This window comes from Salvelinus alpinus, chromosome 6 (assembly GCF_045679555.1).
Source record: "Salvelinus alpinus chromosome 6, SLU_Salpinus.1, whole genome shotgun sequence".
Lineage (NCBI taxonomy): Eukaryota > Metazoa > Chordata > Actinopteri > Salmoniformes > Salmonidae > Salvelinus > Salvelinus alpinus.
In genome coordinates this window covers 74,159,232-74,187,050 of record NC_092091.1, presented here as the reverse complement: position 1 = coordinate 74,187,050, position 27,819 = coordinate 74,159,232, and the positions used below count along the sequence as shown (strand labels likewise).

The following is a 27,819-nucleotide window of genomic DNA, read 5'->3' as shown; positions in this document are numbered from 1 at the left end:
ATCACAGTTGCTGGTAGGAAATGCTTCTACCCACCTGGTAAACCTGTCAATTATCACCAGGCAGTATCTCTTTCGTTCTTTTCGCTCTATCATGTCTATGAAATCCATAGCAAGGTAGCTAAAAAGTCATTTTGGAGTTGGAAACTTCCCTGCTTGCAGTGGAGTTCACCTGTTATATAATAAACATGTTAATTTTTTTACCTGCTGCTTCAAATTACGAAGAGGATGCGCACCTGCTAATATCGTTTTCCTGTTGAACAAACTTCTTTCCGTATGAAATAATATAGGTTAATGTGCAACATAAGTGCTCAAATGCTGGCTGCTGTTGTATTTGCAGAGTCCATGTATAATCATTTACAGTAAAATGGCTGCCCAAGCCTAACATGGCTGCCAAACACCAAGGAGTGAGAGTTATGAAGTCAATCATTAACTTCATAATGACACCATCCCAACAGTCTGCCACTGCTCTGCTCTTTTACAACATGTTGGGGTAGAACATTATTGTGTGGTACAATGTTCAGCAGATGTTCTAGCGAATTCAACAACAATACTTGTCATTTCAAAGTTTGTTTCTGTCATCTCTCTGACTCTGTTTCTTATTTTTTAGCAAGTCTTTGTCCTCTCTTATCCAATTAACTTGTCCATGCAGGTCATCTATCACTTTCTGTTTTTCTTGTATATCATAGTCTTTTGATTGCAGTGCATTCATTGCTATTTCTGACTCCAGGTCTTCCTTCTCTTTCAGCTCTTTTTTATTCACTCGTTTCAGTTCTTCCTCTGCTCTGGATGTCTTTCTCCACTTGTTGGTACATGTCTTTGGTGTAGCATTCCTCTTTATTCTCGTTCACCATGGCTGTAACTTTATCCATCAGCTGCTATACTTTCTCATGGTCGTCCAAGTCCTCATTATTGAAGACGTGGTACAGGTTTCCACATGTCTCAATGATTCGCTGCAGACCCTCACCAGCCTCTTGGATGAACTCCTCAATGCTCTTCTCTTTTATTCTTTATCCACAGGTAAACAGAACCATAGTGTGTCTCACTGCTGCCTCTCCAAAGATGTCCTGGATCCTCTTAACAGTGTTCTGCTCTTCCTCTGTAAAGCGAGCAATTTGGACAACAAGCAGGAAGACATGGGGTCTAGGAGAGGACGATGCACTCCACCAGTTGGGTCCTCACTGAAGACTCTGGGAGTTGTTTGTCAAACAGGTCCTGGGTGTCAATGACTGCAACACTCATTTCTGTCTCACTGCTCCTCTTGCATTGTTTGGTCACCAACTGGGCAGCACAATCTACTTCAAATTCTGTTCTCCCCAGGATGGTGTTTCCTGATGTACTCTTCCCTGCTCCAGTCCTCCCTAAAATGACAATCCTCAGCTCAGAAACTGAAAATAAATCAAAATGATAACTTTGAGCCAGTAAAGAGCAGATTTTCTTTTTTTACTGTAACAGAGTATCTCTGAAGTTAGCCTACTGTAACTTACATATTACAGGAGTATCCATGCTTTCTCTTCTCCTGTTTTGTTCTCCTGGATATGCTGTAATATAGGAAAACATATTCAGCAACATGTCATTAATAAAATCACTGATACAATCCCATTTCATTAACTTAGTCATTCAGTGCACTTGGCCCTTAAATGCACCAGCAATTACTCAGTAGGCAACAGAGCAGAAGTATTTAATACTGCAAATCAGATGGGATTTTAATTGTTGACATTTCCTACATTATCATAGGTTTAGTAAATGCCATGCAATATTTTTTGTAACCAATGATGAATAAGTACATCAGAGTAAATTAACAACTGGGGAGGATAAAAAAGATAGGCCTAATATAGGCTACCATAGATCACAATGAACATGATGGAAACATTTAATGCAGCAATCTACAACAACCATAATTTTAAAAAACGTATTCTGAATTTTCAGGGGCTGCTGCAGCACCCTCAGCTCCCCTACTTCACGTGGCTATATGAGTATGTTTTTTGGGAGGGGAAATTCAATACACTACAGCATTTTTTTTACAGTGTGGCTGTGTGGTTGAGTGTGTAAAATTAGGATGAAAAGTAATATCTTATTTATGTTTTAATATGCTGCCTTTTACATGCACTGAAACCCCCAAAGTGTTTTCACAAGACTCTATTGAAAACACCAATACTCAGATTGAAGAACCACTTTGGGTGTTCCAGGGTTCTTCTATTCTACTTAAAACACTTTCTGTGTATCATAACACTTACAATGGTGTTTACATTCCAACACCCTCCAAACACCAGATCTCAGGTTAAAGTAGGCGTTTTAAATTAATCATGACCTTAGAAAGCACTGTCCATTTTGTTTTGTTACGCTTTGAAACATCATCCACAATGACCAGGTTTTACACTCAGTTTCAACCTGCTGTTGACCTCCTTCTCTAAAATGATCATCACAGTGACGTGAGTTTTAAAAGCATGATACTGTTGATATAGGTGTATGATGTGATTTTCAAATGCATTTGAAATGATGCCAGCGCTGTTAGAGGGACAACAGAGCCCTGAGTACCAGGCCATTAGGACCTGATGGTTGTTACTAAATTGGTAACTACCAATGTGTCCAGAGTGCATAAGAGGAGGTTACCGTGACGCAACAGTGAAGTGGAATTTTACTGCGGTCATAACTCATAACTGTCAGTGTGGGGGTAATTTGTTCACCGCAACAGCCCTAATGTAAACACATCCTGCTACAAACAGGGAACAAGTTATGGACAAACCTTGAAATGTGACATCAGTTTAATAGTTCACACAGTCATCATCTAAGTTAGCTACCATATATAAACTCAGCAAAAAAAGAAACGTCCCTTTTTCACGACCCTGTCTTTCAAATATAATTAGTAAAAATCCAAATAACTTCACAGATCTTCATTGTAAAGGGTTTAAACACTGTTTCTCATGTTTGTTCAATGAACCATAAACAAATAATGAACATGCACCTGTGGAACGGTTGTTAAGACACTAACAGCTTACAGACGGTAGGCAGACGGTGGGCAGACGGTAGGTCACAGTTATGAAAACTTAGGACACTAATGTCATGACGTTGCCCTGTTGGTGAAGTTTATGACCCCAATAAATACCTTTCCCCCCCTTTTCTCTCTCTACTCTATAGATTTGACTCTTGGAAAGCCCTTTGTTAACATAGAGAGAGTCTGGTAACATCAAAAGGTTGGGAACGGAACCATATTTCGGTAATCCAACCAGTTGAAAATATCCATTGGAACTTAAAGAATATGATGTCAGATCACTTGTCGTCTGAGACATTACACTGATGATAGGACGACATAAACTGTATCTTTGAAATTCTACACATTCTAGTTATCAGATTCACATGGAATTGTGGTGAAATTTAAATGATTAAATATGAATCTATTTGTGAAAAGATTAAATGTAATTTTAGCTTCTAAATTAGAGAATTGTTTTCATAAGTAAACTCTGCTCACTCAGTGGCCCCGCCCAAGTGAACATACATTGGTTGTGAACTATGAAACACGCCCTTCTCTCCACCACTTCAAAAGCCCATTGACGAATGTCAACCTTGTGTTCCCGATGAAGTGAGGACTGCTGTCCATATGTTTAAACGGGCTAATATCAACTTCAGAACTAAGCCAACCTCATAGTGAGCTCTGGTTGTGAATGGTTGATCGACTGCAACCTAACGAAATTAACATTCCCGGTGACGTGAGGACTGATGTCCATATATTTAGAAGGGCGAATTTCAAGGTGGAGGTGACAATCGACATGCTGGAAGGATGAATTTGACTACACCAGCCAGAATATAGCATGAGCTTATAGTATGGCAACTTGGTATGAACTTTGAACTCTTATTCACTAAAGAAGTGATACATCCTAGAGGTTGAGTTAGCAGCAGCAGCTGTAAACGTGGGCAAGGAAAGGATGGACAATCTCTTCAGAAAGACAGGGTACTACAACGAATCCGTTCTACCACATGGCGACGGTACGACAAAGTACCCGTTCTACCACAATACATATTCTTCAAAGGACAAGGGAAATCTCTGCTGGGAAACCCAGCCTTCCATCTACGACCAATCTATCAAAATGTAGCTAAGGGTAAATATATCTTGCATTTTCTTTTTCCAAATGGGCGGTTATTTAGAATGCACAAGATTCTGTATTTACGATAGCACAGCTTTATAAGGTCCGATAGAGACCCAATCATTTTGTTCCTCAGTCTTCCCGCGCTTTCATTCAAACCCAATCCCCTTTCTTTGTGTTATCAGCCGTCATATCTGGTTCCGTCCTCTAGGGACGTTTTCTTGTATGACATAATTAGTAATCAATGTATGATCCATCCTGTGTATATGTAATTCTTTGTGATTATTTAGCCATTTAGTAAATAAATAATTAAACAACATTTTGTATTGCTGATTCAACTTGTTAGCCAGGGTTCGTGAAGATAACAAATACTTCTAAGACTTTCAGATGAGACTGAATATGGTGACGATTAATAATTGACTGCTATTGATATAAATCATTACCAGGTCTTTAAGTTTATTCAGAAGACAACAGCTCTAAAAACATTCTTCTGTGGTGCCCCGACTTTCTAGTTAATTACATTTACATGATTCGTTTAATCAGGTAATATTAATTACAGAGAAATTATTTCATAAAATAGCATGTCATATCACTTAATCCGGCATAGCAAAGACACAACACTAAAGAGGCTTTCTACTGACTTTGAAAAACACCAAAAGAAAGATGCCCAGGGTCCCTGCTCATCTGCGTGAACATGCCTTAGGCATGCTGCAAGGAGGCATGAGGACTACAGATGTGTCCAGGGCAATAAATTGCAATCGGCACATCCGAACATTACACCTGCAGGACAGGTACAGGATGGCAACAACAACTGCCCAAGTTACACCAGGAATGCACAATCCCTCCATCAGTGCTCAGACTGTCTGCAATAGGCTGAGAGAGGCTATACTGAGGGCTTGTAGGCCTGTTGTAAGGCAGGTCCGAACCAGATATCACAGGCAACAAGGTCGCCTATGGGCACAAACCCACCATCGCTGGACCAAGCAGGACTGGCAAAAAGTGCTCTTCACTGACGAGTCGTGGTTTTGTCACAACAGGGCTAATGGTCGGATTTGCATTTATCGTCGAAGGAATGAACCGAGGCCTGTACTCTGGAGCGGGATCGATTTGGAGGTGGAGGGTCTGTCATGGTCTGGGGCAGTGTGTCACAGCATCATCGGACTGAGCTTGATGTCATTGCAGGCAATCTCAACGCTGTGCGTTACAGGGAAGACATCCTCGTCCCTCATGTGGTACCCTTCCTGCAGGCTCATCCTGACATGACAATGCCACCAGCCATACTGCTCATTCTGTGCGTGATTTCCTGCAAGACAGGAATGTCACTGTTCTGCCTTGGCCAGCGACGAGTCCGGCTCTCAATTCCATTGATCACGTCTGGGACCTGTTGGATCGGAGGGTAAGGGCTTGGGCCATTCCACCCAGAAATGTCTGGAAACTTGCAGGTGCCTTGGTGGAAGAGTGGGGTAACATCTCACAGCAAGAACTGGAAAATATGGTGCAGTCCATGAGGAGGTGTAGCAGTACTTAATGCAGCTTTTTTTGCTGAGTTTATATCAAAGCCGATGCCCTGTCCCGTCTCCACGATTCAGCAGAGGGTCCTGTCCTGAGTGCACGCATCATACCGCCCTCCTGAATTGCTGCCCCCGTGCTTTGGGATGTAGACGTGGACATCCAGCAGGCTCTCGAGAGGGAAGCTACGCCTGCTACCTGTCCAACGGAGCGCACCTACGTTCCCACGGAGGTAAGGGATCGGCTATTGACATGGGCGCACACATCCTTTGCCGCTGGACACCCAAGTATCACCCGCACCACTCAATCCATCTCCGATAAGTACTGGTGAACCATCTTGGCGTAGGATGTTGGCCACTACGTCAACTCCTGCTCTGTATGTGCACAAACCAAATCTCCCGGTACGCTCCAGCAGGGAAACTCTTTCCCTTTCCCGTGCCTCAGCAGCCTTGGTCCGATCTATCCATAGATTTTGTTACTGACCTTCTCCTGTCTGATGGTTTCACCACTGTTATGGTTGTTGTGGACAAAACTTGCCGTTTTCTCCCTCTCTCTGGTGTCCCTACTATTCTTCAAGTTGCTGATGCACTATTCCAGCAGGACTATGGCCTTCTGGAGGAAATTATCTCCGACCGTGGTCCCCAATTCATGTCTTGGCTATGTAGAATCTAGGGTTCACGGTCAGCCTCACATCCTGGTACTGGCCTCAGTCCAACGTGCAGGTGGGGAGGACCAACCAGGAGCTGGGGAGGTTCCTTAGGAGTCATTGTAAGGACTGGCAGGAGGAGTGTTCCCGGTTTCTTCCCTGGGCCGAGTACGCCCAGGACTCACTTCGTCACTCCTCCACTGGGTTGTCTCCAAGTGTGTCCTGGGGTACCAGCCGGATTTGGCACCGTGGACCTCCCCTGCGGTGGACGAGTGGTTCTGGTACACAGAGGTTTGGAACGCTGCCCACGTGAGTCTCCAACACACTGTCCGCCGCCAGGAGTTGGCAGACTGCCACCGCAGTGAGGCACCCGTTTTCCATCCTGGTGATCGCTTCTGGCTGTCCACCAGGAACCTTCCGCTCCACCTGCCGTGCCGGAAGCTGAGCCCCAGTTTGAGGGGCCATTCAAGTTCCTTCGGAGGGTCAATGAGGTAACGTACCGATTACAGTTCCCTACTAACTACTAATCTCACCCTCTTTTCATGTTTCCCCACCTTTATTTAACCAGGAAGGGCTCATTGAGATTTAAAATCTCTTTTCCAAGAGCGTCCTGGCCAAGATAGGCAGCACCAAGTCATTACAAAAATTACAGACAGACAACATGAAAAACTACAAGTAATCTAGTAAAAACCATTGAATTCACAAGAGTATAACAAAATCAAAAACATAAAATTAAAAACATTGACAGGTCAGGGAATCAGCCTCAAAATCCTTCATTAGTGATTTAAAAACAGCAATCGGGACAGGTTCTTCCAGTTTAAAATCATTTTGTAAGGTGTTCCAAGACGATGGCGCAGAGTACATGAAATACCTTTTACCAGATTCAGTTCGGACATTTCGGAACAGTTAGCAGGATAAAGTCCAGCGAACAAAGAGAGTACCCACCACATTTCTGAAAAATAAAAATGCCCAAATAAAAAGGTAGTAAACCCAAAATGCCTACGAGTGACTAGAGAAGGCCAGCCAACCCTGGTATACAAAGTGCAGTGGTAGGTAAGGGTTTTGGAGTTTAAAATAAATCTCAAAGTGCCATGGTAAAGAGTGTCAATTGATCTCAAACACTGAGCGGAAGCATTCATATATAAAATATCCCCATAGTCTAGTAAAGGCATAAATGTAGCTGATACTAGCCTCCTTCTGGCTTCAAAAGTAAAACAGGCCTTATTCCTAAAATAAAATCCCAATTTCAGCTTCAATTCTTTTGTAAGTTGTTGAATATGCAATTTAAAAGAGGCCGTCATCAATTAGAATTAGGTTACAACCTCAATCTCCTTGCCCTGACAGGTAGTAATAGGTGAAATGTTCAGACACCATTAGTTTAGTTTTGTCAGTATTGAGGATAAGCTTCAATTGACACAAGGTATGTTGAACGCAGTTTGCAAGTTCTGGAAAGCTTTTGTAAGAGACGAAGCACAACAGTAAATAACAGTATCATCAGCATAAAAATGAAGTTGTGCATTTTGGACATTTTTGTCTAAATCATTTATATAAATAGTGAATAAGAGGACCAAGTACAGAGACTTGGGGCACACCATTAAGGACAGACAATTTAACAGACATAAGCTCATCAAATTGAGTGCACTGAGTTCTATCAGACAGATAGTTAGCAAACCATGCAACTGCATGCTCCGAAAGACCTACACTCAACAATCTCTGCCTTAGTATAGCATGATCAACTGTATCAAAAGCCTTAGAGAGATCAATAAAAAGTGAGACACAGTGCTGTTTTTTGTCAAGGGCTTCAGTGATATCATTTAAAACCTTCATGGCTGCTGTAATTGTGCTATGCTTCTTCCTGAAGCCCGATTGGTAAATTGATAAAATAGAGTTAGTAAATAAAAACTCTTTTAGCTGTTCACTTACAAGGGTTGCAAGTATTTTCACAAGGGGTGACAGCTTTGAGATTGGCCTATAATTATTTAAAAGAGTTGGATCTCCCCCTTTTAAAAGTGGTAGGACAAATGCTGATTTCCAGATTTTTGGAATTTCATTACATTCCAGGGTTGATTGAACAGATATGTAAGTGGTTCAGCTATGAAATCAGCTGCCAGATTTAAAAAGCAGGGATCCAAAAGATTAGGCCCTGCAGGCTTTCTTTGATCTAAGGATTTCAGGGCTTTATGTACCACCTGCACTGAGAATGGCAAAAAGCTAAAAGTTTGACCAGCTCTCACTGGTTCATCCACACAGGGTTGTACAGAGACAGAGGACACTGGATCATCCGCACAGGGTTGTACAGAGATAGAGGACACTGAATCAAACAGCCTACCAGATGATACAAAGTGCTCATTGAAACAATTCAGCATTTCAGTTTTGTCATATACAGCAAGAGAGTCCTTCAAAACACATGACGGTAATTCAGTAACATTACTGTTACCAGACATAGACTTAATAGCATTCCAAACGTTCTAGGGTCATTCAGGTTATCAGTGGTAACAGACATAAAATATTCAGACTTGGCCTTCCTGAGAAGAAAATAACACTTGTTTCGTAACTGCCTAAAAATAAGCCAATCAGCATCAGAACAAGATTTCCTTGCTTTAGCCCAGGCTAGATTACGGTCGTGAATAATACAAGACAGCTCAGAAGAAAACCATGGATTATCCCGCCCTTTAACCCTGAACCTGCGGAATGGGGCATGTTTGTTTCCTATTTGGAAAAAACCATCATGAAAGAATATCCAGGCATTTCCACATCAGGAATAAGCTCAATCTGCACCAGTCAAAATAAAACAAATCATGAAATAAAGCCTGCTCATTAAAACACTTCAGATTTCTCTTACAAATAAAACGTGGGTTTGTCTTTGGAACCTTAGTATTTCTAACAGCAATAACAGCACAATGGTCACTTAAATCATTACAAAAAACACCAAACGCAGAATATATGTGGAACATTTGTCAATATCAAATCAATCAGGGTAGATTTATTTGGGCATTTAAGATTTGGGCGAGTGGGTGAGTTAATCAACTGGGTAAGATTCATAGAACTAAATCATCAAACACTGGCTTTAACCAGTTGAGATCACCAATCAAGATAATTTTACTGTAAAGAAGTTTAGACATAAGGTGCGTCAAAGAAGAAAATGTATCACCGAGAGCAGAAGGGGGTCCATAACAGCCAATCACAGTTATAGAGAGGCCCTTTGAAACCTCAATATTCAAAGCATGAAATTCCAACTGTTTACAAATAGTTTCAGACTTTCCCACACTTACATGGAATTTAGATTTTACATATATAGCCACACCCCCACCTTTAACCCGATCAGTGCGATAAACATTGTAACCACTTATACAAATATCCTTATCAAAAACAGACTTGCTGAGCCAGGTTTCAGAAAACACAATTACCTCAGCATCAGTTGATTTAGCCCAAATCCTAACTCCATCAATTTTTGACAACAGGTTGCGTACATTTAAATGAAAAATACCAAAACCAGATCTTGATTTAAAATCAGAGGGGGTTTGGAGACATTGCATATCAGGGCAAGGGTTAGGTTGCATGTTACCTGATATCAACAAAAGAAGAATAACTAGGCACCTCTGTTTAATAACCTTGCACGACTTCTCTTTTTTAAGAGACCTACTGCAAGCGAATTCTACAAGTGAGTTTCCAGACAATACAAAACAGTAATTTAAAACCATTAGACTTTGGTAGTGACACAAATTTGTATTGTTCACATCATGCCACAAATGCATCGGCACTTGGATGAGTGGACCGAGTAAAAAAGAGCGAGTTTCTGCAGACAAAATGCCTAATGGACGGGAGAGCACATTGTCAGATGTACTCACCCTGCGACAATGTTCGTTTTCTCCAGAGTTCAGTAAAGTCAGTGCACAAAGCAATTTCTCTGACAAGAGACATTTTCTCTGACAAGAAAAAAATATAACAATAAGAGGCCAACGAAGGTAAGGGGAGAGTGGGACAGCGTGTATGTATGAGTGTAAAGGGTTGCGTCAATCGAATCTGGTATCAGGATAAAATGTGATTCAGAGTCACCGAATATACTTTAAGTATTTTTATTTAACACATGCGTTAAATGGTAAATCCAATTTTCGTATATACGGGTTCACTGTATCACCACGCAGGGTAAAGCAGAGAACTAACTTGAATTCTGTAACGGTTCTCCTCTTCCTCGGAAGAGGAGGAGCATGGATTGAACCAAGACGCAGCGTGATACTTAGACATGATATTTATTTAGACACGACAAAACAACGAAGACAAAAAACGAACTATACTTGAATTAACTAACAAAACGCATGTAGACAAACCTGGACGTAAGAACTTACATGTAACACGAAGAACGCACGCACAGGGAAATGACTACATAAAAACCGAACGAACAAAATGAACAAACAAACCGAAACAGTCCCGTATGGTGCACCATAGACAGACACTAACACAGGAGACAACCACCCACAAACAAACAGTGTGAAAACACCTACCTTAATATGACTCTCAATCAGAGGAAATGAAAACCACCTGCCTCTAATTGAGAGCCATATTAGGTCACCCTTTAAACCAACATAGAAACAGAAAACATAGATTGCCCACCCAAACTCACGTCCTGACCAACTAACACATACAAAACTAACAGAAAACAGGTCAGGAACGTGACATAACCCCCCCCTCAAGGTGCGAACTCCGGGCGCACCAGCACAAAGTCTAGGGGAGGGTCTGGGTGGGCATCTGACCACGGTGGTGGCTCAGGCTCTAGGCGAGGTCCCCACCCCACCATAGTCAATCCCAGCTTACGTCTCCCCCTTAGAATGACCACCCTCATCTTACACCCACTTAATTTTAATGGTAACCTTAATATAAGGGGCAGCACCGGGACAAGGGGCAGCACCGGGATAAGGTAGCTCAGGACAGAGATATAGCACAGGACAGAGAGGTAGGTCAGGATAGAGAGGTAGCTCAGGATAGAGGGGCAACTCCGGACTGAAGGGCAGCTCCGGACGGAGAGACAGCTCTGGACTGAGGGGCAGTTCTGTATAAATGGCCGCTCTGGGCTGAGGGGCAGCTCATGACTGGCTGACGGCTCTGGACGCTCATGGCTGGCTGATGGCTCTGGACGCTCATGGCTGGCTGACGGCTCTGGACGCTCATGGCTGGCTGACGGCTCTGGACGCTCATGGCTGGCTGACGGCTTTGGACGCTCATGGCTGGCTGACGGCTCTGGACGCTCATGGCTCGCTGACGGCTCTGGCAGATCCTGTCTGGTTGGCGGCTCTGGCAGATCCTGTCTGGTTGGCGGCTCTGGCAGATCCTGTCTGGTTGGCGGCTCTGGCAGATCCTGTCTGGTTGGCGGCTCTGGCAGATCCTGTCTAGTTGGCGGCTCTGGCAGATCCTGTCTGGTTGGCGGCTCTGGCAGATCCTGACTGACGAATGGCTCTAGCGGCTCCTGACTGACTAACGGCTCTGACGGCTCGGGACAGACGGGCGGCTCTAATGGCTCGGGACAGACGGATGGCTCAGACGGCGCTGGGGAGACGGATGGCTCAGACGGCGCTGGGGAGACGGATGGCTCAGACGGCGCTGAGGAGACGGATGGCTCAGATGGCGCTGAGGAGACGGATGGCTCAGATGGCGCTGAGGAGACGGATGGCTCAGATGGCGCTGCGGAGACGGATGGCTCAGATGGCGCTGCGGAGACGGATGGCTCTGGCTGATCCTGTCTGGCGGAAGGCTTTGGCTGCTCCTGTCTGGCGGAAGGCTCTAGCGGCTCCTGTCTGGCGGAAGGCTCTAGCGGCTCCTGTCTGGCGGAAGGCTCTGTAGGCTCATGGCAGACGGGCGGCTTTGCAGGCTCATGGCAGACGGGTGGCTTTGAAGGCTCAATACAGACGGGCAGTTCATGCAGCGCTTGGCAGACGGACAGTTCAGGCGCCGTTGGGCAGACGGCAGACTCTGGCCGGCTGAGACGCACTGTAGGCCTGGTGCGTGGTGCCGGAACTGGAGGCACCGGACTGGAGACACGCACTTCAAGCCTAGTGCGGGGAGCAGGGACAGGGCACACTGACCTCTCGAAGCGCACTATAGGCCTGGTGCGTGGTACCGGCACTGGTGGAACCGGGCTGAGTGCACGCACATCAGGACGAGTACGGGGAGAAGGAACAGTGCGTACAGGGCTCTGGAGACGCACAGGAGGCTTAGTGCGTGGTGCCGGAACTGGAGGCACTGGGCTGGAGACACGCACCATAGGAAGAGTGCGTGGAGGAGGAACAGGGCTCTGAAAACGCACTGGAAGCCTGGTGCGTGGTGTAGGCACTGGTGGTACTGAGCTGGGGCGGGGAGGTAGCGCCAGAAATACCGGACCGTGCAAGCGTACTGGCTCCCTTGAGCATTGAGCCTGCCCAACCTTACCTGGTTGAATGCTCCCCGTCGCCCGACCAGTGCGGGGAGGTGGAATAACCCGCACCGGGCTATGTAGGCGAACCGGGGACACCATGCGTAAGGCTGGTGCCATGTAAGCCGGCCCGAGGAGACGTACTGGTGGCCAGATATGTAGGGCCGGCTTCATGACATCCGGCTCAACGCTCAATCTAGCCCTACCAGTGAGGGGAGGTGGAATAACCCGCACCGGGCTATGCACACGTACAGGAGACACCGTGCGCTCTACTGCGTAACACGGTGTCTGCCCGTACTCCCGCTCTCCACGGTTAGCCTGAGAAGTGGGCGCAGGTCTCCTACCTGCCCTTGGCCCACTACCTCTTAGCCACCCCCCAAGAAATTTTTGGGTAGTACTCACGGGCTTTTCGGGCTTCCGTGCTAGACGCGTCCCCTCATAACGCCGGTTTTTGGCTTGATTCTCCGGCCTCCAGCCTTGCTTCCTTGCTGCCTCCTCATATACCCTCCTCTCAGCTTTAGCTGCCTCCAGCTCCTCTTTGGGGCGGCGATATTCTCCTGGCTGCGCCCAGGGTCCTTTGCCTTCTAGGTCTTCCTCCCATGTCCATTTCTCCAAATAATTTAGCCTCTCCTGTTGCGTGTTCCACTGCTCGAACTCACGCTGCTTGGTTCTGGTAAGGTGGGTGGTTCTGTAACGGTTCTCCTCTTCATCGGAAGAGGAGGAGCATGGATTGAACCAAGACGCAGCGTGATACTTAGACATGATATTTATTTAGACACGACAAAACAACGAAGACAAAAAACGAACTATACTTGAATTAACTAACAAAATAACAAAACGCATGTAGACAAACCTGGACGTAAGAACTTACATGTAACACGAAGAACGCACGCACAGGGAAATGACTACATAAAAACCGAACGAACAAAATGAACAAACAAACCGAAACAGTCCCGTATGGTGCACCATAGACAGACACTAACACAGGAGACAACCACCCACAAACAAACAGTGTGAAAACACCTACCTTAATATGACTCTCAATCAGAGGAAATGAAAACCACCTGCCTCTAATTGAGAGCCATATTAGGTCACCCTTTAAACCAACATAGAAACAGAAAACATAGATTGCCCACCCAAACTCACGTCCTGACCAACTAACACATACAAAACTAACAGAAAACAGGTCAGGAACGTGACAAATTCAACAGAGTTCTTTTTTATACTAGGACAGAGATAGTTCCAACTTCAGAGTTGGCCTGTCAGAGTAGAGGCTAAGTGTGGTTTAGAATCACTAGCTTATCGGTGGCGCCCAGGCTGGTCCCAGCCCCACAGCGCTCCAGATGTCCGGCGTTGTTGCTGTGTAGATTACGCGCCCACACCCTAGAAACTGAGGCCACATGTTTTTATGCCCTCATTTAGCACAGACAGTTTCTGCAACATTGTTTTCTATGCAGGTGTCAATAGCTAAACATACTGTTCCCGCTCAAGGTTAACCACAGCTTCTCAGCACACTATCTGGGGCAAAATGTTACTTCCAGCACACACACAGGCACCCCCATTATAGGCCAAGCATATTTTCAATCCTCACATGAGTCAATGTGAGTGTTTGCACATGTGAGTAGATTGGGTGTTGAGGGCGATAGAGAAAATGGGTTGGGGATTGTTGAGCTGCCACTGACAGCCAGGCGAAGAGCAAAAAGGAGCAGCTTGGACAAGACACTCCGCGGACGAAGAAGGAACTCAGGCCAGCCAGAGATAGGGTTACTTTGGTAAACTTCAAGTAATGAAGTGCCGAGTTGAGGAGGACCCGTGATCTTTACACCAGCAAAAACAAAATAGTTTGCACTACACAACAACAAAGTTACGCAGCCATAAATAAATAGGTTATTAGTAGGTTAAAATGTACTAGTCACAGACAAACATCTTGACATGCTGCCATCTTGGAACATGATGATTAGATGTTGTTTTATTTGTTATGGTGTATGTGTTATATATGTTTGTTGTGAAAACATATTAATATCGATGCTTCCGAACAGATTTCACTCGGTTTCCCAAATTGAGCACTGGGTAGCTGCAGGAACAGGGTATATGGTATTAGTTCATCTATTTAATGGTTTGGGAAATTATTAAATATAGACAAATTAATTGCATTTCAAAAAGCATGTTGTGAGATTTTGCATTCTTTTTGTACCTATATGCTTAGATAAAAAATGGTATAATGTACTGTAGGATTGTTTTGTGGTTTTCGTACAGCGGGAAAATGAAATGTCAACAGTTACTGTAGTAAAAAATAATTGGGCTAAAGATGTACAACTAACCCACTAATAGATCATGTCCCTTTGTTTATTCTAAAAGCCAACGTTATTCAGATATTTCTCAAATTCCATGCTGCCAAATCTTAATATAATTACATCGGCATTAGAAAATACACAAAATTACTGGATTCGGCTATTTGGCTATGCGCCATGCCGTAGGCTGTATACTTGTTCATCTAGCAGACGAGATTTGCTTATAAGTTATGCACCATTATTTTATATTATATGATTTTATATTAAGAAAAATGTAATTTAACTTAACTGAATAAAATAGAAAACATAGATAGAAAATAGAAAATTCTGAAGCGAGACAACATATGAAGTAGCTACATTATGTGGAGTGTAAATGTGATATTAAATTGGAATGTCTTAAATCAAAACATATACAGGTTGCATGATGCAACTATAGGCTATAGATGATTTTGAAAAAGTAAAGAACACAAAAATCTTGCTCTCCTTGTCTCAGGCTACACACACTGTTCTCTCATCAAGTGATCATATTTTCACCCATCAGACTATTCTCAATTTAATATTGTCTTTACTAATATGTCAAATTAGTTTCAATTTAGAATGGGCCATTATTAAATGGGCAGGGGCAGGGGAAAAAATAAATGTAATCTGTATGCACTTGAATAGCTATGGAGGTTGCTTTCCCGCCTGTTCATTTTTTAGTAATGCTGGGTAAGCTACTCAGGTTATTTTACCTAAAGCATCAACCACTGTTTGGGGAGCTTGCAGCCTCTTCCTGCGCTACAGGTGACATTCTGCCAAACTGTATGCCATGTGCTCTCCAACCCTGTTCCTGCAGCTACCCAGTGCTCAATTTGGGAAACCGAGTGAAATGTGTTCGGGAGCATCGATATGAACATGTTTTTACAACAAACATATTTCATTAAGCCGTTGACAGCCCCTCTCTCTGTGCTTGAGGAAAGAATGGAGGAGAGAGAGGAGGAGATAGAAAAAACATGGTGGTGAGAAACACATGGTGGTGAGATTTTCTGTAGTTAAAGTTACTGTCTCAGCCAATTCATTATGGAAATATAGTTAAAGGTTATATCTCAGCCAATTCATTATGGAAATATAGTTAAAGGTTATATCTCAGCCAATTCATTATGAAAATATCAAAATAACCCAATTACTAGGGCTATTCAACATCAAATAAAACAAATATAATTGTAGGAAAACTCTGTACGGCACCTTGCACATCAATGAACCAACCGTATCTCCTAGAACTATACGTTATCTCCAAGTCTCATGGATAGAAAGTTTGTAGTGTACCTTAATGTTACCAGTCTATCCAGTATGCATACTAATAAAGTCCACACTAAAAGTGTTTGATGTGATTTTCGAAATACATTTGCATTGATGGCAGAGTGGTTAGAGGGACAGTAGAGCCCTGAGTACCAGATCATTAGCGACCTAATGGTCATTAGCGAGTTGGGTACTACTAACACATGTCTAGAGTGCATGAAAGGAGATTACGTTTGGTGGTAATATGGTCACTGCAACAGACGAAAAAGTTAGAGACCAAGAAAAGGGCTTATAAGGCCGAAGCTGCTAATAATGTCTGAAATGAACTGACTTATTTGCTCAAAGGTCTGTTTCTGCTGGTCCGAGTTCTACTGCCTCACCTAAAACCCATTCTGGGGGGAAGCTGTTATAGACCACCAAGTGCTAACAGTCAGTATCTGGATAACATATGTGACATGCTTGATAATGTATGTGATATCAACAGAGAGCTATATTTCCTGTGTGATTTAAATATTGACTGGCTTTCATCAGGCTGTCCACTCAAGAGAAAGCTTCAAACTGTAACTAGTGCCAGTAACCTGGTTCTAGGTATCAGTCAACCTACCAGGGTAGTTACAAACAGCACATTAATTAAATCCTCAACATGTATTGATCACATCTTTACTAATGCTGCAAAAATGTGCTTTAAAGCAGTATCCAAATCCATCGGATGTAGTGATCACAACATAGTAGCCATATCTGGGAAAACCAAAGTTCCAAAGGCTGGGCCTAATATTGTGTATTAGAGGTCATAAAAAAAATCCTTTGCTGTTGTAAAGAATATTTGTTGGTCTGTGGTGTGTAACGAGGTGCAACCAGGCGCTGCACTTGACACATTCATGAAATTGCTTATCCCAGTTACTAATAAGCATGCACCCATTCTGTAAAACGGTTAAATCCCTGTGGTTGATGTGGAATTCAAAAATGTTATGGTTGAGAGGAACGAGGCAAAAGAAATGGAAAAGAAAAAGAAGAAAAAGATGAAGAAATCAATTATCTGCAGATGAATTATTAAAATGTTCTCTGAAGATGGTAATTCCTCAGTGCAGGAACAAAATAGTGAGGAGAGAGACACATTCCGCTTTTCAGTGCGTAGTAAAAAAATATTGCAGGCCATCTAATAATTTGGTTAAAAAAAGGATGGTAGGCATCATGGTTTTTCCATTTCCAAGCCTTGCTGAACGCAGAGACGTTTTGGGAGCAAAAGGAGCTCTTTTAGGTGAACGGAGCCAAATGAGCCAGCTCACAGAAGATATGCCAATCTCTAGAGGCAACTATGGTTTCTAAACTGTAGCAGAGAGGAAGAGCTGCATATCTGCCCCGTCACTGGCTGCTTCAAACAAAGCACAATGCTGGAAATCTGTCTGCGTCCACAGAAACTAATTTTCAGTTTCCCCCTCCCCACTCAGACTACTCCCAGACAGTCAAGAGAAATTGCTATTTACTTAGAAGCAATTTTTGTTTATTTTTGACCATTTTAAATTAAAACATTCACAGTAAGGTACTTATTTGTTACCCAAAAATGATTTGGTATTGATGTAAAAACTTCTGCATTGTATCTGAAATATGAAAATGATCGATGAAATCGCCAGGTAGCTTATTGTTCTGGCAAAGATGCTTCTGTAGCAGATTGCTAAATAGTTTTTTATAAGAATAAAATGAACATGCCAGGCAAAACAGGTGAAAATTAAACAATACCTTTCTGGTCAGTGGTCACTAATCTGGATGTGTGCACCCACCTTTGCACACCATTGCTTATGACTCCTCATTGGTCAACAGTCAGGACAAGCAACGTTTTGGTTCTGAAGCACAGATGAGATGTTTGAGACAAGAATTTGGTGCAATGCCGTGGCCCAGTGTTAGTGACTCGATAGAATAGGATCGAATAGGAATAACTATAAAATACAAATGGTAGGCTATACACTTAGTGTACTAAACATAATGAACACCTGCTCTTTCCAAGACTTAGACTGACTAGATGAATCGAGGTGAAAGCTATGATACCTTATTGATGTCACTTGTTTAATACACTTCAATCAGTGTAGTTGAAGGGGAGGAGACGGGTTAAAGAAGGATTTTTATAATGTATTGTATTTATTGTGGTCCTGCTGACTACTTCTTACTGACCTCTTGCCAAGTCTCCTTCTTAAAATAGGTTTCTCAGCTCAAGGGTGTTTTCCTGGTTAAATAAAGGTTAAATAAAATTGTATTGTATTTTTCGCAAATGGTTTAGTTTGTGATTCACGTTAAGTAAACTGATCCTAGATCTGTGCCTAAGGGTAGTTTCTAGCCAACCTAGAGTGGCAACCAAAGTGCATTGATACCTGTTCTTTGCAATCATGTGACTTACACTAAAACAGAAGGATTCCTTTATCAGGGGTTGGAAATCAGATCACCTTAAATTATACAGTACAGGTACTGAACTAGGTTATGAAAGTTGTATGTCACTGGGCATGCAAATGAAAATACATATTTTCCTTGCAGTCAGCTGACTAACACTTAAAGAGATGGTAAGAGGGAAAAGGTTTTGTTTATTCACAGAATCTGAGTCTCATAGAAAGTGATCCATCATGCCACAAGACTGTTAGCCCAGACAGAAACAGTCAGTAGTTGGAAGTAGGTTTCTAGGCCATCCTGATAGCTAATCTGCGCTGGCAGCAATATAAACCACTCAATCATTCTGGAACATTCTGTTTTATATTGTTTTTAAGGTAATATAGAGGTAGACATCAACAGTAAAGATAAGTGAACAATAAATGAGTATGAGTCAACACAGAATGTGTGTCAGGGGACAGGGAGACATTTTCTATGAAATCGTGTGACCTACATTAATAGTGTCATAGCGTTAGGCCTACTGATATTTCATTCTGCTATTCTTTGCGTTGTGCTTTGCACTTTGAAGTGTATAAAGTTTATTTAAAAAAATAAAGTTGTTATTATTATTATTATTATTAGTATCAGTATTGTCTTTAGTAATATAATTCACATTGTGGGGCTTTCAAAAACCAAGCTAAAGTATATAGCAAACGAGGTCACTTGGCCCTTACCAGTCTTAACTGAGACTGTTCTCCTCTGTGTCATGGAGGCTCTCCACTCTGCAAGGCAGACTTTCTCCTCTGTTCTCCTCCTAGATCTATCTGCTGCCTGTTTACAGCATTAAACATCAGATCCTCCTCTCCACTCTCTCAGGGCTGGGCTTCTCAGGCCCTGCACATTATTGGATGGAATCCTACCTGGCAGGCAGCTTCTACAAAGTGACTGGGCGAGGATCTCTGTCTGCACATTGTACTATCATTACTGGTGTCCCCCAGGGCACGGTTCTAGGCCCTCTTCTCTTCTCTCTATACACCAAGTCACTAGGCTCCATCATATCCTCTCAAGGTCTCACCTATCATTGCTATTTGGATGACACTCAAATTATTTTTTCATTCCACCCTTCTGACACCCAGGTGGCAACACGCATCTTGGTGTGCCTGGAAGACATCTCTGATTGGATGCTGGCCCACAACCTCAACCTCGAGAAGACGGAGCTGATCTTCCTCCTGGGAAAGGCCTGCCCGCTCCAAGACCATTCTAAAATGGTTGACAACTCTAAGGTGTCCACCTCCCAGAGTGCAAAGAACCTTGATGTGATCCTGGGCAACACAATGTCACAGCAGTAACTCGCTCCTGCAGGTTCGTGATCTACAACATCCATAGAGTACAACGTTTCCTCAAGCAGGAAGCTGACCTTGCTTCCAGAGGCAGTTTGGAACTCTGTAGTGAGTGTTGCAACCAAGAAAATACAATTTTTACAGGCTACGCGCTTCAGCACTCGACAGTCTCGTACTGTGAGCTTGTGTAGGCTACCACTTCTCTATGGAGATTGCATGGCTATGTGCTCAATTTTACACCTGCCAGTAACGGGTGTGGCTTAAATAACCGAATCCACTAATTGAATGGTTGTCCACATACATTTGAATATACACTGCTCAAAAAAATAGAGGGAACACTTAAACAACACAATGTAACTCCAAGTCAATCACACTTCTGTGAAATCAAACTGTCCACTTAGGAAGCAACACTGATTGACAATACATTTCACATGCTGTTGTGCAAATGGAATAGACAAAAGGTGGAAATTATAGGCAATTAGCAAGACACCCCCAAAAAAGGAGTGATTCTGCAGGTGGTGACCACAGACCACTTCTCAGTTCCTATGCTTCCTGGCTGATGTTTTGGTCACTTTTGAATGCTGGCGGTGCTCTCACTCTAGTGGTAGCATGAGACGGAGTCTACAACCCACACAAGTGGCTCAGGTAGTGCAGTTCATCCAGGATGGCACATCAATGCGAGCTGTGGCAGCTGTGGCAGGACGTTTGGCATTTGCCAGAGAACACCAAGATTGGCAAATTCGCCGTTTGAGCAGACACATGCACATTTGTGGCCTGCTGGAGGTCATTTTGCAGGGCTCTGGCAGTGCACCTCCTTGCACAAAGGCGGAGGTAGCGGTCCTGCTGCTGGGTTGTTGCCCTCCTACGGCCTCCTCCACGTCTCCTGATGTACTGGCCTGTCTCCTGGTAGCGCCTCCATGCTCTGGACACTACGCTGACAGACACAGCAAACCTTTTTGCCACAGCTCGCATTGATGTGCCATCCTGGATGAACTGCACTACCTGAGCCACTTGTGTGGGTTGTAGACTCCGTCTCATGCTACCACTAGAGTGAAAGCACCGCCAGCATTCAAAAGTGACCAAAACATCAGCCAGGAAGCATAGGAACTGAGAAGTGGTCTGTGGTCACCACCTGCAGAACCATTCCTTTTTTGGGGGTGTCTTACTAATTGCCTATAATTTCCACCTTTTGTCTATTCCATTTGCACAACAGAATGTGAAATGTATTGTCAATCAGTGTTGCTTCCTAAGTGGACAGTTTGATTTCACAGAAGTGTGATTGACTTGGAGTTACATTGTGTTGTTTAAGTGTTCCCTTTATTTTTTTGAGCAGTGTAATTCAAACGGTTTTAGAAACTAGAGCGTGTTTTCTATCCAATAGTAATAATAATATGCATATTGTACGAGCAAGAATTGAGTACGAGGCCGTTTGAAATGGGCACCTTTAATCAGAGCTACTCAATACTGCCCCTGCAGCCATAAAAAGTTAAACGGCCTCGTCCTCTGTCCTATATCGTATGATATGCATATTATTATTACGATTGGATAGAAAACACTCTGAAGTTTCTAAAACTGTTTGAATTATATCTGTGAGTAAAACAGAACTCATTTGGCAGGCAAACTTCCAAACAGGAAGTGAAAATTCTGAAATGGGTCTCTGTGAAAGGCATTGCCTATTCAATTGTCTTTTATTTATGGATCTGTATGCACTTCATACGCCTTCCACTAGATGTCAACAGGCAGTAGAACGTGGAATGAAGTCTCTAGCCTTCTCTGGGACCGGATGGGAGTCGTTGGAGTGAGAGGTCAGCCATTTTGGTAGTACCTGGCTACGCACTTGCGTTTGTCATATCGTTTTCTGCAATGCGTTAGGTAGACACGAAGAAATGCTCCGTCTGGGAAGTTATTGGATATATTTCTGAAAAACATCCTAAAGATGGATTATCAACTGAGTTTGACCAGTTTATTCGACTATTATTATGACTTTTTGAATTTTTCGTTCATGCGTAAAATCTTCATGGACACGTGAGCAACACCATGCTAGCCAAAGTTGCTAATTCGACAGAAGAAAAGACATTCTAAAACAAAACAACGATTTATTGTGGAACTAGGATTCCTGGCACTGCATTCTGATGAAAGATCATCAAAGGTAAGGGAAAATGTATGATGTTATTTCATATTTTTGTGGACTCTTTTGACTCCAACATGGCGGAGAATGGCTGAGCGCTGTCTCAGATTATTACATGCTGTGCTTTGTACTAAAGTTATTTTTTAAAATCTAACACAGCGGTTGCATTAAGAACCAGTGTATCTTTAATTATATATGCAACTTGTATTTTTCAGCAAAGTTTATGATGAGTTTTTCTGCTAGATTACGTGGCTGTCTAAAATTTCTCTGGACATTTTGGTGCCATTTGTGACCATGGCTACAATGTAAAACCAGGATTTGTAGCTATAAATATGCACATTTTCGAACAAAACATAAATGTATTGTATAACATGATGTCATAAGACTGTCATCTGATGAAGTTGTTCAAAGGTTAGTGATTAATTTTATCTCTATTTGTGGGTTTTGTGAAAGCTATCTTTATGGTGAAAAAATGGCGTTATGTTTTGGGCTATTGTGGTGAGCTAACATAAAGATATGTTGTGTTTTCAATGTAAAACATTTAAAAAATCGGACATGTTGGCTTGATTCACAAGATGTTTATCTTTCATTTGATGTACAACATGTATTTTTCATAAAAGTTTTATGATGAGTATTTCTGTATTTCACGTTGCTCTCTGTAATTATTCTGGCTGTTTTGGTGCCATTTGTGATCATGGCTACAATGTAAAACCAGGATTTGTAGCTATAAATATGCACATTTTTGAACAAAACATAAATGTATTGTATAACATGATGTCATAAGTCTGTCATCTGATGAAGTTGTTCAAAGGTTAGTGATTAATTTTATCTCTATTTGTGGGTTTTGTGAAAGCTATCTTTGCGGTGAAAAAATGGCGTTGTGTGTTGGGCTATTGTGGTTAGCTAACATAAATATACGCTGTGTTTTCGCTGTAAAACAATTTTAAAAAATCAGACATATTGGCTAGATTCACAAGATGTTTATCTTTCATTTGCTGTATTGGACTTGTGATTTCATGAAATTATATTATATGATATCCCTGTGGCGCTAGGCTAGGCTATGCTAGTCAGCGTTTCTGATGAGGAGGATCCCGGATCCGGGATGGGGGGTCCGTAGAGTTACTATAGTACATTGTGTTCCATTTAATTCATTTGGTCATTCCAAACCACATTTGTTAAGTGTTGTTGTTAATCAGGAGCAAACTAATCAAGACAAAAGCAAGTTGACTAATAACCAATATATCTATTAATAATTGGTATTGAAAACATGTAAGTATAACAATTATCTGAGTAATTTGTTCAGAGTTCCTTGGATGATTATACCCACAACCCAATACTGTAACTTGTTACCTATATCTCCCCACACTATGCAGTATATTCCACAGTGCATATATGTGTACCTCCAAGTACTACACTTAACATTCAGTCATTGGAATATAAGCAGGACAGGAGGACTCTAGCGACTGTGAGAAGAGACTAGGAGGACACTGACTGAACAACATATTATTTAGGACATGTAAGAATGTTTATCAGTTATAGTTTGAGTGACAGCTTACCGAACAATAGATTTTTTGTGACACACCATTACTTATACTGCATTTCTCTGAAACTGTAATCCTTCCTGCTCCTGCTGCAGCTCCTGCTACACCCGCTGCTACTGCCCCTGCTCCCCCTCTCAGTTTTGCACTGACAGCCCCCTCAGTTTTGCACTCCAGCTGCAACTCCAAAAATGTCTACGCCAACGCACCCTACATGCCTGTTTCTTCTTTCAGCTTCATCTCTATATTCTCTCTTATATTTTCTATCCAGCTCATTGTCTTGCTTTATTTTCCTCCAGAGCAGCTCCTTAATATTATTTCTTCAGTTCTTTCTTTGCGTCTCTTGTCTTCATTCTCTTTCAGGATCCTCTCCTCCTCTTCTTGAATTGCTCTCTCAGCCTGTTGGAACATCTCATTGGTGTAGCAGCTTCCTCCATTCCTCATGACAATCTTGATTATCTTCTCAAGCAGCTCAGTGACCTGAGAGGGATTCTGAACATTGTTGTTCAAGACATGATATCCCCCACGGCAATTCCGAATAAAACTCAGAAAATGTTAACATATTCTTCGTTTTATGTTCTGCCCAGTTGATCTCCATGGGTAAATAGGACCATTGTTTAGTTTGCAGCCCGTTCTCCAAAGGTTGTCTGATTGATCTCCAGTATTTCCTTCTGCTCAGGTGTGAATCTACCCAGCTGGATCACAATCAGGAACACATGGGGACCAGGAGCAGAGAGAGATGCACTTTGATATCTTTATCATTGCCACCCCTTTGGTACAGTTGGTGTCAAACACACCTGGAGTGTCGATAACAGGAACCCAACTCCAGTCGTCCCAACCAGAACAATGCAGAGTTCATCATTTTGTCTGAGTTCTGTTGTATTACAAGGACACTGTTGTTACAGTTGACAGATGTTCTTCATGTTCTTCCCGTTAAGACATCTAGAGATGCATTTTCAAATCTCATGTTGATTCTTGATTCCAAGGACTAGCATTTATGGACTGTAGAATATCAACCGTGGGCAATTTGACAATGCTTTTCAATGTAATCTATCAATCATGTATGTGTACATGCAACATGAACTGCATGACATTAAGATTTAAAATCATGTGTCTATGCATGTCTTCAAAACTACTCATAGTAGCCTAGGTAAGAAGACATTTAACCACAGTGAAAAGTCACAACCCTTTTACTTGCAATATAAACTATTTTTTTTAAATAAAGATTTTAATGATCAAGTTTGGATTATAACAGCTTGCTGATTGCATTGAAGGAAATGCACTTTCACACTATTTACACTTTAAATCTGACTAAATAATCATCACCTTCTCACAGACCATCAGTGTTCACAGAAAATGTTGCCCTTTATATTCAAACCTCACCCATTCATCATCATATTCTATTTTTAAATGTGCTATTGTCAAGGAACCAAAAGTGAAAACTACACATGTTTCCCATTACCAGAATATACAGTATACTGTATAAAGACAGGACAATGTACAAGATATAATTTGGTGTCAAACAAAAGACATGCAAACACTCAATAAAGTGAAGAATATGAATGCGACCAACATATCCCTCTTGAAGGCTACATAAAGTAGACTATACAGGTTACATAAAGTAGACTATGCAGGTTACATAAAGTAGAATATACAGGTTACATAAAGTAGACTATACAGGTTGCATGAAGTAGACTATACAGGTTACATAAAGTAGACTATACAGGTTGCATAAAGTAGACTATACAGGTTACATAAAGTAGACTATACAGGTTACATAAAGTAGACTATACAGGTTACATAAAGTAGACTATACAGGTTACATAAAGTAGAATATACAGGTTACATTAAGTAGAATAAACAGGTTGCATAAAGTAGACTATACTGGTTACCTAAAGTAGAGTATACAGGTTATTTTCCAGCTTTGCTGTTCATGTTCGGGTATTGGAGTGTAGATGTGTAGATCTATCAAGTGTAAAAGACAGTAGGACTGTCACTACCTTCCTCAGTGTTGCTTTCATACTGTAAGGCTATGGTGTCTTTCAGGAAATCTGCCCCTTATGTAATCTCTTGGCAGTTATCCATGTTGTAAAATCAGTGTCCTTGCTAACATAAAGCAGAATTAGAAAACAACTGCAGCATTTTCATTGGTGGCTCAAATTAATTAATGTTTTGAGTAAGTTGTTTTTCTCAGTCAGCTGAATGCACCTTTAAGTTCATAGAACTGTGTTTATGTGAGTATGAAATTACTTTGTACTGGGTTTCTTCTGCTCTACTTATGCCGACTAAGAATAAGGTCAGGGCAACAACCTGAGAACAATAGCTGTGCACTTTATTTTTTTAACCTTTATTTAACTAGGCAAGTCAGCTAAGAACAAATTCTTATTTTCAATGACGGCCTAGGAACAGTGTGTTAACTGCCTTGTTCAGGGGCAGAACGACAGATTTGTACCTTGTCGGCTCTGGGATTTGATCTTGAAACCTTTCGGTTACTAATCCAACACTCTAACCACTAGGCTACGCTGCCGCCCTTTACTTAATTATAGTACCTCCTTATGGAATACATTTGAAAGTTATCCTCTTTTAGGGAGGGAACTGTTATGTTCAGATTTAATTAAAACATAGTTTCATGGTGTTTATGAGGAAGTTGTGGAACTGAAACCATTGTCGTGTTTCAGGTGGCAAAGAGACAAAAAGTCAAAAACTCACTGTTTGTTTAGGGAATCACCGTCTCTCATCAAACAGACACATCCAGTTATCCGCGGGGGCTCAGAGGTACTGGAACATATTGAGAAAGAAAGTGTAAAAACACAACATAGCGGCCAAGTAGCGGCGAAGTAGACAACACTCTCCAAGATGCTAATTAATTCAAATAATTTAGACATCACTGCAGCATGCCCACATACTTGAGTACAGCTGCGGGGCGTACACAAGTCCGAATTTCTTATAAACTAATTTTCTCTACATCAATGTCCATCAACATTTTTAGACGACACTGCAGAACACCATATGCACAAGTACTCAGCTGTGGAGCTGACAAGACCCGAATTTCATATAATTTTCAAGACATCAATGTAGCAGTAGAACAAATATCACAATATCAGAATACAACTTCAAATAAAATAAATCTATGTAGGCTACAGCAGAACACACATATGAGAATATATAGGCCACCTGCCTGTGATAATACGACGCACATATTCAGATTACAAACTTGTTCTGTGCTGTGAAGGTAAAGGAAGTAAAATGTCCTACCTTAGTTTTCAAAACCTGCCACAATGACTCTCCCCATGTCAAGTCCATGTAACTCCTGAGAGTCAACTTCTTGCTCAAAAGCCATGAGCGGACATGTGGCTGTGATGTCTAGCCTATTTTCTAAGGGTGTTCTGAAGACTCTGGGTGAGGTGTCTATTTTATTCTTTATTTTGGGTTTTAACCTGGTGTCCTCTTTCGCCTTGTAGAGCCTCTACAAGGATTGCTGACACCAAATGCTCCTTGGTTCAGGGATGTTCAAAAACCTTTTTTTAAGAGGGCTCTTTGTTGTTGTTGTTTTTTACGTCTGATAGATAGGATGTTAATTTACTGTACATTCCACCAACTCTTTTGCAAGTTGAATCCCTCCAGTCGTTTGTAGACCCAAGCTCTCTAACTTTTCGCATGTTGTACAGCCCAACTTTAAATTCTGCATGATAAGCCAGGGGTTTGTACGTTTCCTTGTTATTGAACTGCAAATTGCACATGCTTTGACTTGCTATTAGGCCCCCAGTCCCCCGTCTCCCGCTGAGTCTGACTCGCTAGTAGGCCCCCAGTCCCCTGTCTCCTGCTGAGTCTGACTCACTAGTAGGCCCCCAGCTCCCCGTCTCCCTCTCCCGCTGAGTCTGACTCGCTAGTAGGCCCCCAGCTCCCCGTCTCCCTCTCCCGCTGAGTCTGACACGCTAGTAGGCCCCCATCTCCCACTCCCGCTGAGTCTGACACGCTAGTTGGCCTACGAGCCAAAAAGACCATCATGTAAAAGCGCTGTGATCCTTCTATGTAATCATTTTATCCTGCCAGACCGATTCCAAATCTGCTTTCTTATTTGTACATAGAGCTTATGGGGAGTACCAGTGTGGTAAGTAACTGATCTTGACACAGGTCTTGGTAGTGGTGGTCAGCTAGTGAAGAGGTCCCTACTTAATCACGTCACGTAGCCTAGTCTAATCGTCTCCCTGCTGAATTTGAATCGTGGGAATTTGAATCGTGGGAAAGCCCCCCA

At 42.3% G+C, this 27,819-nt stretch overlaps 1 protein-coding gene and 1 pseudogene across 2 annotated transcripts in view; one reads left to right on the top strand and one right to left on the bottom strand.

The window, feature by feature from the left end:
• The window catches only part of LOC139579362 (C-type lectin domain family 4 member E-like), a 295,157-nt gene that overhangs the window by 160,672 nt on the left and 106,666 nt on the right, over positions 1-27,819 (top strand). The window lies entirely within an intron of this gene.
• Positions 753-24,326, bottom strand: LOC139577925 (GTPase IMAP family member 9-like; annotated as a pseudogene).